Here is an 18,471-nt window from a genome sequence, read left to right as displayed (position 1 = left end):
TACAAACTAAATCTGACCCATTTTGTCCACCAATGATTAGCTTAGTGAGGTGTTGCTCAACAATATTAATTGACTGAAGACTCAACTTCCGCAGGCCTTGGACTGAATTATTCTAGTAATATCCATCCCAGCACCGCACAGCGCACTCCTTCCCTTTTACTTCAGATTTTCTCCAGTTTGTTACTTCACCATTGGTACAGCTCACCCAATAGGTGTGCTTAGAGTTGAAAGCGTTAAACACAAAGCCCAGTCAACCTAACACTAGTATATCTAAGCATGGTCTATCAATTATGTTCAAGGCGTTCGCAACAATGAGGTGGCACATGCAAAACTCAAAGTTACATGGGTGAGACTTAAAGGCTTGTTAAGTTAGCCCAGCACTGCATCAGTTATGATTAGGTATGAACACGAGTCATTCTATCAGAACTTTAGGTGTGCCACCCACAGACTTTTCCTTTTCACCCAAGATGACACATGAAGTGTTCACTGGATACAGTATGCCGCTACAAGTGTTTACTAGAAATACACAATACATGGTGACCCAGTATGAAATCTACAACCAAGTAGTATTTCTAATATCCTAGCACTTACAAAAATCATGTTCACCAGAAATGCATGTGCGATAAAAATAAAATAAAAAAAAGACTGCTCAATAAAGACCAGTAACTGGCAAACTTGAGTGCATTACCTTAAAGGTAAATACAATTATGGTCATACACGTGCGCTCCGCAAGCTTTCATGCATTTAACCTTGCATGTCCAACTCATCCATCACGATGAGATGCAGCCATGCCCCAGAGGTAGCAGATAACTTGGCATAATTAGTATACAGATGTGAGTGCTGCAGTGCACATGCTACTAAATTTGGCATGCATGCTGGCTGCTAGTCTCCTCCGCTACGTTCTTTTCCTCAGTATGATGAATGCCATCCAACTGGGGATAAAAGGGACCCACCAGCCAGTTGAGTGGTGTGTTGTTCACAACATAGTCCACCATATTATTCAGGGAACCCTTCATTTTGTCCAATTGTCCTTTAGTGGTCGCAACAACGTTGTCAGAGATTTCTCTGACAGAGGAGGCCAAGTGGAAGTTCTTGTACAAATCGTCAGCCATTGTGCTCATGTGGTGAGCCTGTTCCTGGATGTTGTGGGGCAGGCCATGTATACTGGACACTAAAGTGATGCAGGTGGTCTGAAGATGTTTTGTAAGGCTGCGGGCAATCGCCAGGGTACGAGACTCAACATCCTGGGAAAAAAGAAAAAATCAAATTAAGTACTTTAACAAAGCTACATGTATTAGGCTTACAAACTGCATATACTAGCATCAGTTTAAGCACAGGAATCCAGTCACAGCAGCTTCCTAAGTAATGAAGCTGAAGTCTTGCAGGGTTTTGCAGAACTTCAGTTCAATGCACACGGCTGCAGCAACCATCCACAAATCGAAAGTATAAATAGCACTACATTCCCGCACAACAAATTCTTAAACATCAAGGCAGTAATCTGGAAACATCTGTAGATCAGACAAGTGCAGATTTACCTCTGTGCCGTTACACTCCTCGCCATAGTTTTGGCCCGTGCTTTTGCTCCAATCCAACCAAGACTGATAAAGCTTTTCTTGGGCATCATGCAGCTTCTGGTTGGCACTATCCATGTTTTTCCGTGCATATTCCATCTAAAGAAGAAAGTGCATTGATGCCTTGTGTTACAGTCCAGTAGTTAACAGATAAACAGTAGGAAAGTAACCAGAGTGCAGTCAATGTGGATAGTTAACCACTGCAGTACCAATAAGAAATCCCACATTGCAAGTCCAGTTTTGTGTCCATTTTAGAACGCTATTTGTCTAACAGGTCAAATTAAGAGGAAATCAGAGGCATTGAATGCTGCAAATATATAAAGCACATTTCCAACCCCAATGAGGTGGAACAGACGTGGTATTAAAGAGTTATAACCAGAGGGTACGGACTTTCAGCTCAACACTAGACACAACTAAACATCTAGAGGGATAAGCGCAGTGGCAATGCTTCTCTTACCAGGGCAACTGTACGGTGGAGGTGAGAAATGGCTTCCTGGATTTTGCATCACTCAACCGGGCTATGGCTTGCTGGTAGGCACGCTTCCGAACTTTGCTTGACAAGGATCCTATTCGAATATAGTAGTTTGGCTTCTGAGCCCCATCTTCAAAGCCTTGCACACATGCAGCTTCTGCAGCTGCAAACAAAAGCAAACTATAAGGTACTTAAGTTAGGACCATAACCTGCCAACTCAATACACTTTAAACCATACTTATGCATTAACGGAAGAGAAGAGAATAATGTCCCGCAATCAGAGTAACCATTACAAGTGGGATGGGAGCCATTTACCCAGCTCCTGTGTGTAAAGCAAGTGCAGTACGATTAGGGGACGAAAAGCATGACCTCCCTAGCCCCTTATAGAACACCGACTAACTTTAGCTTGACCAAGTTATGTCAAGTGTTAGAAGGGTAGTTTGCCTGTTGGGGAATTAAGCGGACACATTTAGACATGAATGTTTGATGCCAAGTGAGCAAGACAAATGTATTATCCTGCATTGGTAAGAGATAAGGTACAAAAAGCTTTTGTATTCAATTTCATATGTGTATGAAAGTAAACAAACCAAACGAAGACCATTTAAACAGCAAAACAAACTGTTTGGTGCATTGCATAGTACCACTACCGAATTCTTAAGTATTTTACAAGTGTCCTGAGAATGCAAGTCTGTCAGCTATGAAAAGCCTCAAACGTATACAAAATCAGTCATAGGAGATCTTTGTTGCAGCGCACCTCCCTCCACCCACCCCCTCTCAGAAAGTTGCACAAGTTACACAGGGGTCTCTGCAGTAACCAAATAAAACTACCACCCTGTCCTACTAGGGTAGGAACCTGGAAAATATAGGTTTATATGTAGCGCAGAAGACACTAACTTGGTCCTAAACTGTAAGACTCCAAAGAGGCATGTAAGAAACAAATTAAACAATGCACACTTTAACAGGTACCTTGTAAGCACAATGCAGCTGGTAATATGTTATTTACATCTGAACAAAATCCCACCACACAAGATCTGGGCTTAAAGTCCTACTTTTTCAAAGCAATAGTGCGCCCAATGGTGTAATGTAGACCTGGAGGGGGAAGAGTGGATGGGAGGGGGAAGAGTGGATGGGTGGGGGGTTACTCATTCCAAAGCCTCCATTTTGCAGAGGAAGCCGACAAGCTGGTTATGCTGCTGGGTGGCACCCTAGGAGCTTCAGATTAAGGAAACTCCTTGCCGCACACTATGCAGATCAGCGGGAATTTTACTGGATTGGGGTAAATGAAGGTAGACTGGTGGGAATCCATGGATTGTGCTGCACAGGAAGGGGCTAGGGGAGGTTGTCTATAGGGGTCAAGACTATTTAAATTCAAGGGCTTTGAGGTGCTTTGTGGCTTTTTATGGGCAGAAAAGTTTCTGAAGACAAACTAGAGGATCTGAGGACAAGCTTGAATGATCTACGCTTTGACAGCCAGTAGAGAATCTGGTCTGAAAACTGGGGGGGGGGGGGGGGGGGGTGAGGTGCCAGTTGCCAGAATTTGTTCAGGCCAGTGCAGGAATGGGATGTTGACTTTGTGGGAAATAAAGTTGAAGTCTAGGAAGAGGAGCCCTGAACTAAGCACAGTGGGGAGAACAGTGTATTTTCTGTGTGCCAACTGAAGGTTTTAGTCAGGAGTTGGCTGTGGATCAAAATTCACTTTTCACCCCGACTAACTGCGGCAACTGAAGGACTAAGCAAGGGCCCCCTGAGAGCTAAGAGATAAACATGTGATGGCAAAGTGAGCATCAGCCAGCACTAAGGTCCCATAGACATACCTTTCCTGGCACAGTAGACCCTTAGAGTCCCTTCACCACCACAAACAGGATGGAACACAAGATGTTTTCCAGATACCAGCAATAAACAAACTTCAAGTATAGACAGACTTACGGGGGACTAATTAAACAAATCCGCAGATGTACTCACCCAACTCTTCCTTCGTCAGTGGGAGATACTGGTCTATTAGTGTCTCCGATTTGGTGAGTGCTTTGTCCACACCATTATTCACAATTTGCACCACATGGCTGCCTAGCACGGTGTTAATACTGCTACTTACAACAGACTTTGTCATTTCCACGCTCTCATGAACAGCTTCTTTGGTCTTGTCGACCACACCAGTGATTGTATGAGCCACAGTATCTTTGGCACCCGTTACTGTAATGGATAAGGCTTCTTTGGCACCAACAACCATATTGGAGGCTTTGGACACAATCTATTGAAAAGTACAAGAGCATAAATCTCTATACATTTCATTCAATGTATAGCTTAAGCATTAAAAAAAATTGCCTGAATAGGCAAGTTCTCTCAATTACAAAAGTACGTACAATAAGGATTGAAATATGCTGCACAGCATGGAAGTTTAGCATTAGCATCAGCAAATTACAGGAATTCTCAACTACAGACCCAGATAAAGGGCATGCACAGTCAGTATTGCTAACCATATATAAATACTACCAACATACATCTGTATTGTTGAAACTATTACCTTGTCTGGCTGCTGATACAATATTAGTAGCTTCTCTTCTATCTTATCAAGACCCATACATGCATAGTCGTTCGCAACTGCAACTGAAAAGATTGAAAATTAAGTTTCATACAGTTTAAACCATTCAGTTTTTATCGGTTTTCAAAGAGCACTTGTTTACATGCAGCAGCCAGCCTCTACTCAAGAGAGAGGGTGCGATGCAAGTGTAATTTCATGTATAGGTAGACAGTTGTTCCTCTGAATTGAACTCATGGTGGTGAGATCAATTACTCCATATTTGGGGGGGGGAGATAGATTTACTTTTCTTTGCATATACACAACAGTATAGAAACAAATACCAAACAGGTGTAAACAGAGGGAGATGCAGTGCATTGCATTTGGTACACCCAAAAGGACATTTTGGCTCAAGTGGGATCTCAAACCCCAGGATGTTTTGCAATTCATGTGCCACTTGTCCCAATATGGCTGGATCACGGGGAAAAGAGAGAGAGAGAGAGTTACTATCCTTGTGGGGATTTGGGTGTGATAACACACTCACACTGTGGGGACTTGATTGCACTGTGGGGACCCAGGTCCCCACAAGGCAATGTCTTCTAAATGATAAAAAAATGACTCCAGGAACATCTGTGTCGATTTTTGCAACTTTTTAAATAATTGCTTTGTGGGGACCTGTGCTTCATGAAGTGTGTTTATATTTTTGCTCAGCTCTGCCCCTGTGGATAGGAGGCGGTACTGCAGTCTTAAACACACTTTGCATTTAAACACACTTTCCTCACCGGAAAAAGAAACTAGCAGCAGAAACGACAGACATACCAAAGTAAAAGCTGTATAACCCTGTGTTTTTCCAAATATTTTCCATTCAAATTACCCTTTTCTCTATTGATTTTAAACTTTTTGGGTCTATAAATTATTAGTGGCCTTCTATAGATTGCTGAAAGCAATTTGGGTCACTAATGCCATTTGATACCTATCTGCAAGTAAACAATGATGGTGCAATAATATGCAATACAATTTAAAATGAATAGATCGTTTTTGGCAAGTAGTCTTAAGGCATCAATGCCTATTGTTGCATTTTAATGCTTATATCAGAAATTCAGGATCTGTATATTACTTTGCCTTTGTTTAAATATTAATTTGCACCATGAATATGTTCTTTTAGATGATGGCTAGATGAATGAGTTATTTGCATTGTATTGCAATAAGGGTAACATTCTCACAAGCAGTGAACTGAAGCAATGGGAATGTTTATTTTTAACAGAAAAGGCATGTTCTTATAATTACAGTGAACTTCTTAAAAGATATATGCAAATATTGCCATAATATGTTAGTGCATTTAAAACATTTGAACTGCTTAATTTAAAATTGGTTCCTATAGCTTACCAAATTAAAACAGTTTGTTGATATTCCCAAGGGTGGATGAAGAACAATCATAACAAGCACTGGCAACGCCAATCGGTCTCGCCTATGCAAGAGCTATTGGGTTTGCCAATGTGTTTTAGACATCTTGTACATCAGCGTGACTGCTCTTTAGCATGGCTAAACGCTAGTGGCGTGGAGTGTCATAGAGTGGAGTGGAATACAGTGAAGTAAAGAGTGGTGGAGGAGTGGAGTGTTGTAGAGTGGAGTGGAGTGCAGTGGAGTGGAGTGGAGTGCAGTGCAGTGGAGTACAGTGGAGTGTTGTGGAGTGGAGTGTTGTGTAGTGGAGTAGAGCAGAGTGTTGTAGAGTGGATTAGAGCAGAGTGGATTAGAGCAGAGTGGAGCGTAGAGGATTAGAGCAGAGTGTTGTAGAGTGGATTAGAGCAGAGTGGAGCGGAGAGGATTAGAGCGGAGAGGATTAGAGCAGAGTGGAGCGGAGTGGATTAGAGCAGAGTGTTGTAGAGTGGATTGGAGCAGAGTGGATTAGAGCAGAGTGGAGCAGAGTGGATTAGAGCAGAGTGGAGCAGAGTGGATTAGAGCAGAGTGTTGTAGAGTGGATTAGAGCAGAGTGGAGTAGAGTGGATTAGAGCAGAGTGGTGGAGAGTGGATTAGAGCAGAGTGTTGTAGAGGGGATTAGAGCAGAGGGGTGGAGAGGGGATTAGAGCAGAGGGGTGGAGAGTGGATTAGAGCAGAGTGTTGAAGAGTGGATTAGAGCAGAGTGGATTAGTGCAGAGTGGAGCGGAGTGGATTAGAGCAGAGTGTTGTAGAGTGGATTAGACCAGAGTGAAGCAGAGTGTATTAGAGCATAGTGGAGTAGAGTGAATTAGAGCAGAGTGGTGGAGAGTGGATTAGAGCAGAGGGGTGGAGAGGGGATTAGAGTAGAGGGGTGGAGAGGGGATTACAGCAGATGGGTGGAGAGTGGATTAGAGCAGAGTGTTGTAGAGTGGATTAGAGAAGAGGGGTGGAGAGGGGATTAGAGCAGAGGGGTGAAGAGGGGATTAGAGCAGAGGGATGGAGAGGGGATTAGAGCAGAGTGTTGTAGAGTGGATTAGAGCAGAGTGGATTAGAGCAGAGTGGAGCAGAGTGGATTCGAGCAGAGTGTTGTAGAGTGGATTGGAGCAGAGTGGAGCAGAGTGGATTAGAGCAGAGTGGAGTAGAGTGGATTAGAGCAGAGGGGTGGAGAGGGGATTAGAGCAGAGGGGTGGAGAGTGGATTAGAGCAGAGTGTTGTAGAGTGCATTAGAGAAAAGGGGTGGAGAGTGGATTAGAGCAGAGGGGTGGAGAGTGGATTAGAGTAGAGGGATGGAGCGTGGACTAGAGGGATGGAGAATGGATTAGAGCAGAGGGGTGGAGAGTGGTGGGGTGGAGAGTGGATTAGAGCAGAGGGATGGAGAGTGGTGGGGTGGAGAGTGGATTAGAGCAGCGGGGTGGAGAGTGGAATGAGTGGGGTGGAGAGTGGTGGGGTGGAGAGTGGAATGAGTGGGGTGTGGAATGAGTGGGGTGGAGAGTGGTGGGGTGGAGAGTGGAATGAGTTAAGTGGAGAGTGGTGGGGTCGAGAGTGGAATGAGTGAAGTGGAGAGTGGTGGGGTGGAGAGTGGTGGAATGGCATAGAGTAAAGTGGCATGAAGTGGCATAGAGTGAGATACGTAGAGTGGAGAAGCGTGCCGTACAGTGTTGTACAGTGGGGGATGAGAAATGCAGTGTCATAGAGTGGAGGGGTATAGAGTGGAGTGTTGTAGAGTAGAGGGGCATAGCACCAGATGTATTAAAGCATTTTGCATTCGCCAATGGTGTGAATCGCGAAATTTGGCAGTTTGCAAATCCCTAGAGCATGTGTGCGCTTTACATGTGCACAATTTGAATTTTGAGGGTGCTTCGGGGAGGCTCATGCCCCTGGGCACCCTTGGCTTTGCATTCACTAATTTGCCATTACCAATTAAGTAATCGCAAATTAGAAAATGCAAAGCCATCCGCAATTATGGACCTTTTGGCCCATAGGAACGAATGGAGTCATATTACCTAATAGCGATTCAGTATTTACCTGATCACTATTAGGTAATATTAAGGAATCACTAAATATTTTGCGAATCCTACCTACATAGCATTTTGCAATTACCAAATCGCGATTCGGTACAAATCTGGCATAGAGGGGGGGCGTGGCTTGCAGCCAAGCAAGATGGCCGCAGCCTAGTTGGGCTCCAGGGAAGAGATCGACTCCCCTTTCATCCGTAACTCATCCGAGCAGCGATCCGATCCCTAAGGTCCAGAAACGTGCAGCGGACACACAGCGTCGCACCCCGATCCAGCTCCTGGGTCCCTCGGACGCCTGTGACGAAATCGGCGGGACCCGGAACTCTGCGGCCTGCCTCGGCGAGTGCGACCGGGACCTCGAGTGACGGGGTGACCCCGGGCGAGGCGTGCCCGGACCGGTCTGCCCTGAGGCGGTAACGGAGGTTGGGCGCCCACGGCGAACACTGACGACGGCGCAGCCTGAGGAGGCCGGGGCAGGAGTGTGGCGGGTGCCGGACGACCCCCATCGGCCCGCAACGAGGAACCTGCAAGGGGCACCAGGGCTGCGGCGCGAGCTCCGATGTCTATCCGGTAGGCCTGACCCGCGCTTCTGAGAGCTGCTGCCTGACACCGATGGGGCTCCCCCGGGCCTGCGCTGCACCGGAGACTGCGATCCGGACCTGTGCCGGGCCCCGCTGAGACGTGCGGCCGCCCCTGCTGATCCGTGCCGGCCCCCCTCGGGGACGACCTGAGACGGGGACCGTTCCCCAGGCTGCCTGGAGGGTTCGGGCTCGGCCTAGAGGGCCCTGGTGCATCGATTCCCCGTTGATCTGCGGGAGTGCCATTTGGGAGGCATCATTAGCGCCATGAGCGGGAAGGGAACCAAGGGGCACCACCAAGGCAAGCTTGATAAGTTCGCCTACACCAAGGACTCCGAGGTGTCAGACCGCGGCGGCCCCGCAGGGAGGATGGCGGCGACCGCCGACACGCCGAAGGTGACACTGGAGGACATTATGACGGCCTTAACACAGGTACAATCTACGGTGGGGTCGATTTCTACGGACGTATCCCTGCTCCGCGCAGACTTCCAGAAGATGTCCGCCAGGGTAGCGGAGGTGGAGCAGGCAACGGAGACTCTGGCGAAGGACTCAAAAGGCCTTTTACAGAGAGTGTCGCAGTTGGAGTCGGAGAACAAACGCATGGCGGCCCGGCTGGATGACCAAGAAGGGCGCTCTCGCCGCAATAACGTGCGCATTATTGGGATTCCCGAAAGTGAGGGGCACCCGGCCATGGACCTCTATGTTGAAGAACTGATTAAATCCAAGTTGCAACCCCGGGGCCTCTCAGCATTCTTCTCGGTGGAGCGAGCACATAGGGTACCGGGAGGGCGTCCGAAGGTGGGGGCGCCTCCGAGGCCTGTCCTGGCCCGCCTGTTTAATTTCCGAGACAGGGATGCCATTCTGCAGGCGGCGCGGGTGGCGCCGCCGATCCGGCTTCAGAACTCCACGGTGTCCTTCTTCCCTGACTATACGGCTGCGGTGGCGGCGCAGCGGCGGAGCTTTGTGGAGGTCAAGAAGAAACTAAGGGCCCGAGAACTTCCATATGCAATGCTCTTCCCGGCGCGTCTACGGGTGGCGGCGGAGGGCAAGACTTTCTTCTTCGACACACCGGAGGAGGCTCATGACTGGTTGGAGGGGTGGCGCCGGGCTGGTGGCGCAAGACGCTCGAGCCGGGGGACAAGGCGTCCCGGGAGTGAGGACGATCCTACTGGACATGAACAGCGCCTTGAAGAGGTTGAGGAGGAACCCACGGGTTGACGCGGTGGCTCGCATCCTTCCCGAAATATAGTTTAGGACTGCCCTCTGGGGACCGCTGCTGATGTAGTGTCCGCATACTGGCTGTTTTGGGACATGAACGATGGGACTTGGGGACAGGGGATGTCCTGGTCCCCCTCGGACTCCACGCTCCCTAAAAAGCGCAAGTACTGTTTGGGGTTCAAGGGATTGAGCACTCTGCTGAGTTGGGGTGGCGGGCAGTTCTGAGTCCGTGTGGCAGGGAGGCAGGGAGGGGGGTGGGGGGATGGGGTACGTTCTTTGGTTTTGTTTCTTTGTTTTGGTTATGTAGGACACGGCCTTCAGACTTGCACCACGCACATGTTCTGCACACGACCAGGGTCACACTATGCTCTATCCGACTACTGCTTTATCTCCTCTCCCACCCGCCGTGAAGTCGGACTTGTTTACTTCAGTAGCCCCTGACACTGATTTGACCCCGGTACAACCCCTCTCTTTACTGACCTGGAATGTACGGGGTTTAGGAGATAAAATCAAACGAGGCCTGGTCCTGCATAGTATTAAACGGTGTGCCCCGGCGCTGGTCTTGCTTCAGGAGACCCATCTCACCGGCACTGCTACTAAAGCGCTGGACAGATGGGGATATAAGATGGTGGTCCACTCTGAGTTTACTTCTGGATCCTGGGGGGTTGGCATCTTGCTGCGCAAACAGTCCCGCTTAATCGTGCTTGATGTACAAACGGACGGAGCCGGGCGCTTCGCCGCGGCTCATGTACAATGGGAAGGACATCTCTATAACGTAGTGTCGGTCTATATCCCTCCTGGGTTGCATGCCGCGGCGCTCCCGGCGCTTAGTGAATTTCTCCTCACCCTACCGGAGGGGGAGGTGTTACTTGGGGGTGACTTTAATGCAGTGATGAATGATCACATTGACCGGTCCCCGCCTCGGGCGCAGGGCAGCGGCGCAACGCGACTTGCAAGCTTCGCGGCGGCGCTAGGGTTCACAGATCTTTGGCGCTGGTATCACCCGGAGACGCGCTCCTATACGTTCCACTCCGGGGTGCACAACAGTCTAACCCGTATTGATCACTTTCTGGGCTCCCCCGGATGCCTTCACAACGTTGAGAGTATTGACATTAGACCCAGGGGCATCTCTGATCATTCCCCGATCCTCCTGCATTACAATAGTTCCCACCTGATGCGCCGCCGCATTTACCCGATACGCCCAAGCTACCTGCGTCTCCCGAAGATTAGTAAATCCATCACACAGGCGTCAAAACTCTTCTTTCACGAAAACGCCGCTTCGGTCGACTCCCCCACAATTCTTTGGGAGGCGTACAAAACGGTGCTGCGGGGCCAGGCAATGGCTGCCATCACAGGTTATAAGCGCATGCAGACGTCTGAGTTGCAGTCGCTGGAGCTTGAGCTCCGGGCTGCGGAGGCTCGTCAGGCCGAAACCCCCTCCTGTGAAACCTCCCATGACCTGCGAGTGGCTCAGGTGAAGCACAGGGAGCACCTGGCAGACCGTGTCAAACAACGACTTGAGGCCTCACGGCACACGGTCTACGATGTAGGCGATAAAACCGGCAGGCTACTGGCGTGGTTGGACAAGCGCGACAGCGGAGCCCGATGGATCGCGCAGCTGGCCACGGCCGAGGGGTCGAAAACGTCAGACCCACGAGAAATAGTGCGCAACCTGGCGGGGCATTTTCGTGATGTATACTCCTCCAACTCCTCCATGTCGGTGGAGGTGGCGCTGACATATATCAGAGACCTGCAGATGCCCAAGCTCTCCCCTGAAGCTAGAGAGTCCCTGGAGGCCGAACTTACGGTCGAGGAGCTACAGGTGGCTATTGCTGCATTACAACCCGGTAAGGCACTGGGTCCTAACGGCATCCCGATTGAGCTGTATCAACGGCTGCCCGAGATGCTGGCCCCACACTTGTTGAATATGTACAAACACGGGCTGGAGGTGGGGGAGCTCCCCGCGGACCAGCGAACGGCCACTATCGTGGTACTACCGAAGCCGGGTAAGCCGGCGGACCAATGTGCCTCCTATCGCCCCATCTCACTGCTTAATGCAGAGGCCAAGATCCTTGCGAAACTGTTGGCCCTCCGCCTCACGCCTCATTTGACTGACATAGTGCACCCGGACCAGTCGGGCTTTATGCCCGGGAGGAGTACCTCCCACAATCTGAGGCGCTTACATAGCGTGCTGGCCCGAGTGGACCGACTGCAGGAACCCGCTGTCATTCTCTCCCTTGATGCCCGCATGGCATTCGATATGGTGGAGTGGCCCTTTCTCTTCGCAGTATTGTCTCATCTGGGGTTTGGGCCGAAATTCTGTGCCTGGATCCGACTCCTATACACCAAGCCGCTGGCCCATGTCGCGGCCAACGGGCATATGTCGGAGGATTTCCCCCTGGGGCTGGGTACGCGTCAGGGCTGCCCGCTCTCGCCGCTGCTTTTCGCCCTAGTGCTCGAGCCTCTCGCGACATGGATACGGTGGGAGCCTATGATGAGGGGCCTTCGCTGGTCGGCGAATTGGGAAGACCGCGTCTCCCTATACGCGGATGACATACTGCTTTACTTATCTTCTCCAAGGCGATCCATCCTCACATTGCTTAATATTTGCGAGGTGTTCAGCCGGGCATCCGGCTATACGATCAACTGGTCGAAGTCGGTCCTCATGGTGCTGAGGGGCCCCCCCCCGACTGTCAGAGGGCTGTCAGATACAAGTGGCGGAGGGGTCATTCAAATACCTGGGGGTGCACGTTGCATTGGATCAGATGGAATTTTTCAGGCACAACTTAAGCCCTCAATTGGACCGCCTCAAGCAGGATGTGCGGCACTGGGGAACGTTGCCCCTGACCCTGGTGGGGAGAGCGGCGCTCTTTAAAATGATGGCCCTGCCGAGGTTTCTCTATGTGTTGGAAAATACTCCATACCCGGTGCCGCCGGCCTACTTCCGTGCGGTAGCAGCGCAGGTCTCTAACTTACTCTGGGGCAACAAACCAGCGCGCATTGCACAAGCAAAACTAGTCTGTGGGTGGTACGATGGGGGAATTGCGCTCCCAGATATCCAGCTATATTATTGGGCGGCGCAGCTTAAGGTGATCAACCAGTGGCTCCATGCGCCTCAGTCAGATCCCGCGTTCAAGGCAGATAGGGATATACTGGGTGAAAGGGGTCTGCTAACCCCATTATACGATGCCCGGTTGACCCCACAGCTGATTGGCCCTCTGCGACAGACTGTGTCTATCTGGCATGCGGCACAGGCCAGGCTGGGTTGGCGCGGAGTCCTGACGCAGCTTACGCCTCTCTGGGACACGAAGCGACTGGGACGCCTCAGGGACAGCAAGGGCTTTGACGCTTGGGACGCTATCGGGATCTCGGTGATAGGCGACGTGTGGCACAAAGGGGAGGTTGTTCAATTCGCTCGCTTACAACAACAATATGAGCTGGCTCCTTCAGAATGGTTCCGATACCTACAGATGAAACATGCCCTGACGGCACAGTTAACCCCAGGTGCGCAGGTTCCAGAGGCATCCCCACTGGAAGACAGGTTGTTGACCGAATACATGCCTAAGAGGGCCACGTCCTTCACGTACCGTAAACTGATCAACAATTTGCTGGACCCTATGGGGCTCTTGCGGGAGAAATGGGCCGACGAGGTCGGCGATTTTGATGACCCAGATTGGCGGGAGGCGCTGGCTTCACCACGCGAGGCGGGTATACCCTCAAGGCTGCGTCTTGTGCAACTTCGTATTTTACATCGTTCATATTTCACCAGAAGCCTGTTACATAAACTGGGCAGAGCGCCACATCCCTTCTGCCTGCGGGGTTGCGGGGAGGAGGGAACCTTCTATCACCTGATCTGGGACTGTCCGGTTCTCCAACTCTTCTGGAGGCGAGTGTTGCGTACGATGTCGCAGGTGTGCGGGGTGTCACTGTTGCCGGAACCCAGACGCTGTCTGTTGAATGTGTGGGAGCCCACGGATCTTAATCGCCAGGCGCAGGGCTGGGTGACGCTGGGGAACATGATGGCTAAACGGAACATAGCCCAAAAATGGGGAGCGATGGAGACACCGTTGCTATCAATGTGGAAGAAAGAGATTGATGGGGCTATGTTTGCTGAGCGTTCCGTATTTATCAGGCGGGGTTGTCCTCGAAAGTGGGTCAGAGTGTGGGGAGCATGGAACAAGTATAGGGGTAACATATGTGATCCGCCACCTCTTTCTGATGAGGAATCTTCTGACTCAGAGGGCTAGGGAAGCTGAGGGGGAGGAGGGGAGGGTGGGCGATACTGAAGGTTTCAAGACGTCCGATCTAGGTCTACTTGTAGAAATGGTGGCTATGTGTGGTGATTTGTCTACTGAACTGTATATACGATCTGATTTCATGTCCTTTGGTTGTATTTGTTGTGAAAACAATAAAATTTCTTTAAAAAAAAAAAAATCTGGCATAGAGTGAAGTAAAGTGGTGTGGTAAGAAGTGAAGTGAAGTGGAGTGTCTTGGAGTGTCTTAGAGTGTCTTAGAGTGTCGTGGAGTGGAGTGTCGTGGAGTGGAGTGTCGTGGAGTGTCGTGTCCTGGAATGAAATGATAAAAAAATGACTCCAGGAACATCTGTGTCGATTTTTGCAACTTTTTAAATAATTGCTTTGTGGGGACCTGTGCTTCATGAAGTGTGTTTATATTTTTGCTCAGCTCTGCCCCTGTGGATAGGAGGCGGTACTGCAGTCTTAAACACACTTTGCATTTAAACACACTTTCCTCACCGGAAAAAGAAACTAGCAGCAGAAACGACAGACATACCAAAGTAAAAGCTGTATAACCCTGTGTTTTTCCAAATATTTTCCATTCAAATTACCCTTTTCTCTATTGATTTTAAACTTTTTGGGTCTATAAATTATTAGTGGCCTTCTATAGATTGCTGAAAGCAATTTGGGTCACTAATGCCATTTGATACCTATCTGCAAGTAAACAATGATGGTGCAATAATATGCAATACAATTTAAAATGAATAGATCGTTTTTGGCAAGTAGTCTTAAGGCATCAATGCCTATTGTTGCATTTTAATGCTTATATCAGAAATTCAGGATCTGTATATTACTTTGCCTTTGTTTAAATATTAATTTGCACCATGAATATGTTCTTTTAGATGATGGCTAGATGAATGAGTCATTTGCATTGTATTGCAATAAGGGTAACATTCTCACAAGCAGTGAACTGAAGCAATGGGAATGTCTATTTTTAACAGAAAAGGCATGTTCTTATAATTACAGCGAACTTCTTAAAAGATATATGCAAATATTGCCATAATATGTTAGTGCATTTAAAACATTTGAACTGCTTAATTTAAAATTGGTTCCTATAGCTTACCAAATTAAAACAGTTTGTTGATATTCCCAAGGGTGGATGAAGAACAATCATAACAAGCACTGGCAACGCCAATCGGTCTCGCCTATGCAAGAGCTATTGGGTTTGCCAATGTGTTTTAGACATCTTTTACATCAGCGTGACTGCTCTTTAGCATGGCTAAACGCTAGTGGCATGGAGTGTCATAGAGTGGAGTGGAATACAGTGAAGTAAAGAGTGGTGGAGGAGTGGAGTGTTGTAGAGTGGAGTGGAGTGCAGTGCAGTGGAGTACAGCGGAGTGTTGTGGAGTGGAGTGTTGTGTAGTGGAGTAGAGCAGAGTGTTGTAGAGTGGATTAGAGCAGAGTGGATTAGAGCAGAGTGGAGCGGAGAGGATTAGAGCAGAGTGTTGTAGAGTGGATTAGAGCAGAGTGGAGCGGAGAGGATTAGAGCGGAGAGGATTAGAGCAGAGTGGAGCGGAGTGGATTAGAGCAGAGTGTTGTAGAGTGGATTAGAGCAGAGTGGAGCAGAGTGGATTAGAGCAGAGTGTTGTAGAGTGGATTAGAGCAGAGTGGAGTAGAGTGGATTAGAGCAGAGTGGTGGAGAGTGGATTAGAGCAGAGTGGATTAGAGCAGAGTGGAGCGGAGAGGATTAGAGCAGAGTGTTGTAGAGTGGATTAGAGCAGAGTGGAGCGGAGAGGATTAGAGCGGAGAGGAGTGGAGCGGATTAGAGCAGAGTGTTGTAGAGTGGATTAGAGCAGAGTGGTGGAGAGTGGATTAGAGCAGAGTGTTGTAGAGGGGATTAGAGCAGAGGGGTGGAGAGGGGATTAGAGCAGAGGGGTGGAGAGTGGATTAGAGCAGAGTGTTGTAGAGTGGATTAGAGAAGAGGGGTGGAGAGGGGATTAGAGCAGAGGGGTGGAGAGGGGATTAGAGCAGAGTGTTGTAGAGTGGATTAGAGAAGAGTGGATTAGAGCAGAGTGGAGCAGAGTGGATTCGAGCAGAGTGTTGTAGAGTGGATTGGAGCAGAGTGGAGCAGAGTGGATTAGAGCAGAGTGGAGTAGAGTAGAGTGGAGTAGAGCAGAGGGGTGGAGAGGGGATTAGAGCAGAGGGGTGGAGAGTGGATTAGAGCAGAGTGTTGTAGAGTGCATTAGAGAAAAGGGGTGGACAGTGGATTAGAGCAGAGGGGTGGAGAGTGGATTAGAGTAGAGGGGTGGAGCGTGGACTAGAGGGATGGAGAATGGATTAGAGCAGAGAGGTGGAGAGTGGTGGGGTGGAGAGTGGATTAGAGCAGAGGGGTGGAGAGTGGTGGGGTGGAGAGTGGATTAGAGCAGAGGGATGGAGAGTGGTGGGGTGGAGAGTGGATTAGAGCAGCGGGGTGGAGAGTGGAATGAGTGGGGTGGAGAGTGGTGGGGTGGAGAGTGGAATGAGTTAAGTGGAGAGTGGTGGGGTGGAGAGTGGAATGAGTTAAGTGGAGAGTGGTGGGGTCGAGAGTGGAATGAGTGAAGTGGAGAGTGGTGGGGTGGAGAGTGGTGGAATGGCATAGAGTAAAGTGGCATGAAGTGGCATAGAGTGAGATACGTAGAGTGGAGAAGCGTGCCGTACAGTGTTGTACAGTGGGGGATGAGAAATGCAGTGTCATAGAGTGGAGGGGTATAGAGTGGAGTGTCATAAAGTGGAGTGTTGTAGAGTGGAGGGGCAAAGGACCAGATGTATTAAAGCATTTTGCATTCGCCAATGGTGTGAATCGCGAAATTTGGCAGTTTGCAAATCCCTAGAGCATGTGTGCGCTTTACATGTGCACAATTTGAATTTTGAGGGTGCTTCGGGGGGGCTCATGCCCCTGGGCACCCTTGGCTTTGCATTCACTAATTTGCCATTACCAATTAAGTAATCGCAAATTAGCAAATGCAAAGCCATCCGCAATTATGGACCTTTTGGCCCATAGGAACGAATGGAGTCATATTACCTTATAGCGATTCAGTATTTACCTGATCACTATTAGGTAATATTAAGGAATCACTAAATATTTTGCGAATCCTACCTACATAGCATTTTGCAATTACCAAATCGCGATTCGGTACAAATCTGGCATAGAGTGAAGTAAAGTGGTGTGGTAAGAAGTGAAGTGAAGTGGAGTGGAGTGTCGTGAAGTGGAGTGGAGTGTCGTGGAGTGTCGTGTCCTGGAATGGAATGGAGTGTCGTGGAATGGAATGGAATGTCATGTCGTGAATGTAATAGAATGTCATGTCATGAATGTCATGGATGTCATGGAATGGAATGTCATGTCAGGAATGTCATGGAATGTCATATCATGGAATGTCACGTCATGAATGTCATGTCATGAATGTCAAGAATGTCATGAATGTCATGTCATGGAATAGAATGTCAGGAATGCCATGTCAAGGAATGGAATGTCAGGAATGTCATGTCTTAGAATGCAATGTCAGGAATGTCATGTCATGGAATGTCATGTCATGAATGTTAGGAATGTCATAATGAATGTTAGGATCGTGATCCAGAATGTCATGTCATGGAATGGAATGTCAGGAATGTCATGTCATGAATATCAGGAGTGTCATGTCATGGAATGTCAGGAATGTCACAAATGTCATGTCAGGAATGGAATGTCAGGAATGGAATGTCAGGAATATCATGTCAGGAATGTCATGTCATGAATGTCAAGAATGTCAGGAATGTCATGTCATGGAATGGAATGTCATGAATGGAATGTCATGTCAGGAATGTCATCAGGAATGTCATGAATGTCATGTCATGGAATGGAATGTCATGGAATATAATGTCATGATTGTCAGGAATATCATGTCATGGAATGTCATAAATGTCATTTCATGTCAGGAATGTCATGGCATGGAATGGAATGTCATGAATGTCATGGAATGGAATGTCATGAATGTCATGTCAGGAATGTCATGTCATGGAATGGATTGTCAGGAATATCATGGAATGGCAGGAATGTCATGTGTGGAATGTCAGGAATGTCATGTCAGGAATGTCATGTCATGGAATGGAATGTCAGGAATGGAATGTCATGGAATTTCAGGAATGTGAGGAATGCCATGACATGGAATGTCAGGAATGTCATGTCATGGAATATCAAGAATGTCATGTCATGAATGTCATGACTGTCAGGAATGTCATGTCATGAATGTCAGGAATGTGATGTCATTAATATCTAGAATGCCATGAATGTCATGTCATGGAATGGAATGTCAGGAATGCCATGTCAAGGAATGGAATGTCATGAATGTCATGTCTTAGAAGGCAATGTTAGGAATGTCATGTCATGGAATCTCATGAATGGAATGTCATGTCAT

General features: G+C 48.5%; 1 pseudogene across 1 annotated transcript in view; it reads right to left on the bottom strand.

The window, feature by feature from the left end:
- Positions 1 to 857: 857 nt before the first annotated feature.
- LOC146866213 (perilipin-2-like) overlaps positions 858 to 18,471 on the bottom strand; it is a 72,345-nt pseudogene continuing 54,731 nt past the window's right edge. The window contains exons 3-7 of the transcript XR_014975692.1: positions 4,565 to 4,647; positions 4,006 to 4,291; positions 2,029 to 2,206; positions 1,536 to 1,670; positions 858 to 1,244 (exon numbers count right to left, since the gene is read on the bottom strand). The product of XR_014975692.1 is annotated as a perilipin-2-like (transcript). The remainder of the gene's footprint in view (positions 1,245 to 1,535; positions 1,671 to 2,028; positions 2,207 to 4,005; positions 4,292 to 4,564; positions 4,648 to 18,471) is intronic.

The sequence above is a fragment of the Triturus cristatus genome, chromosome 2_1, assembly GCF_964204655.1.
Source record: "Triturus cristatus chromosome 2_1, aTriCri1.1, whole genome shotgun sequence".
NCBI lineage: Eukaryota > Metazoa > Chordata > Amphibia > Caudata > Salamandridae > Triturus > Triturus cristatus.
This window is presented reverse-complemented; position numbering and strand designations above follow the sequence as displayed.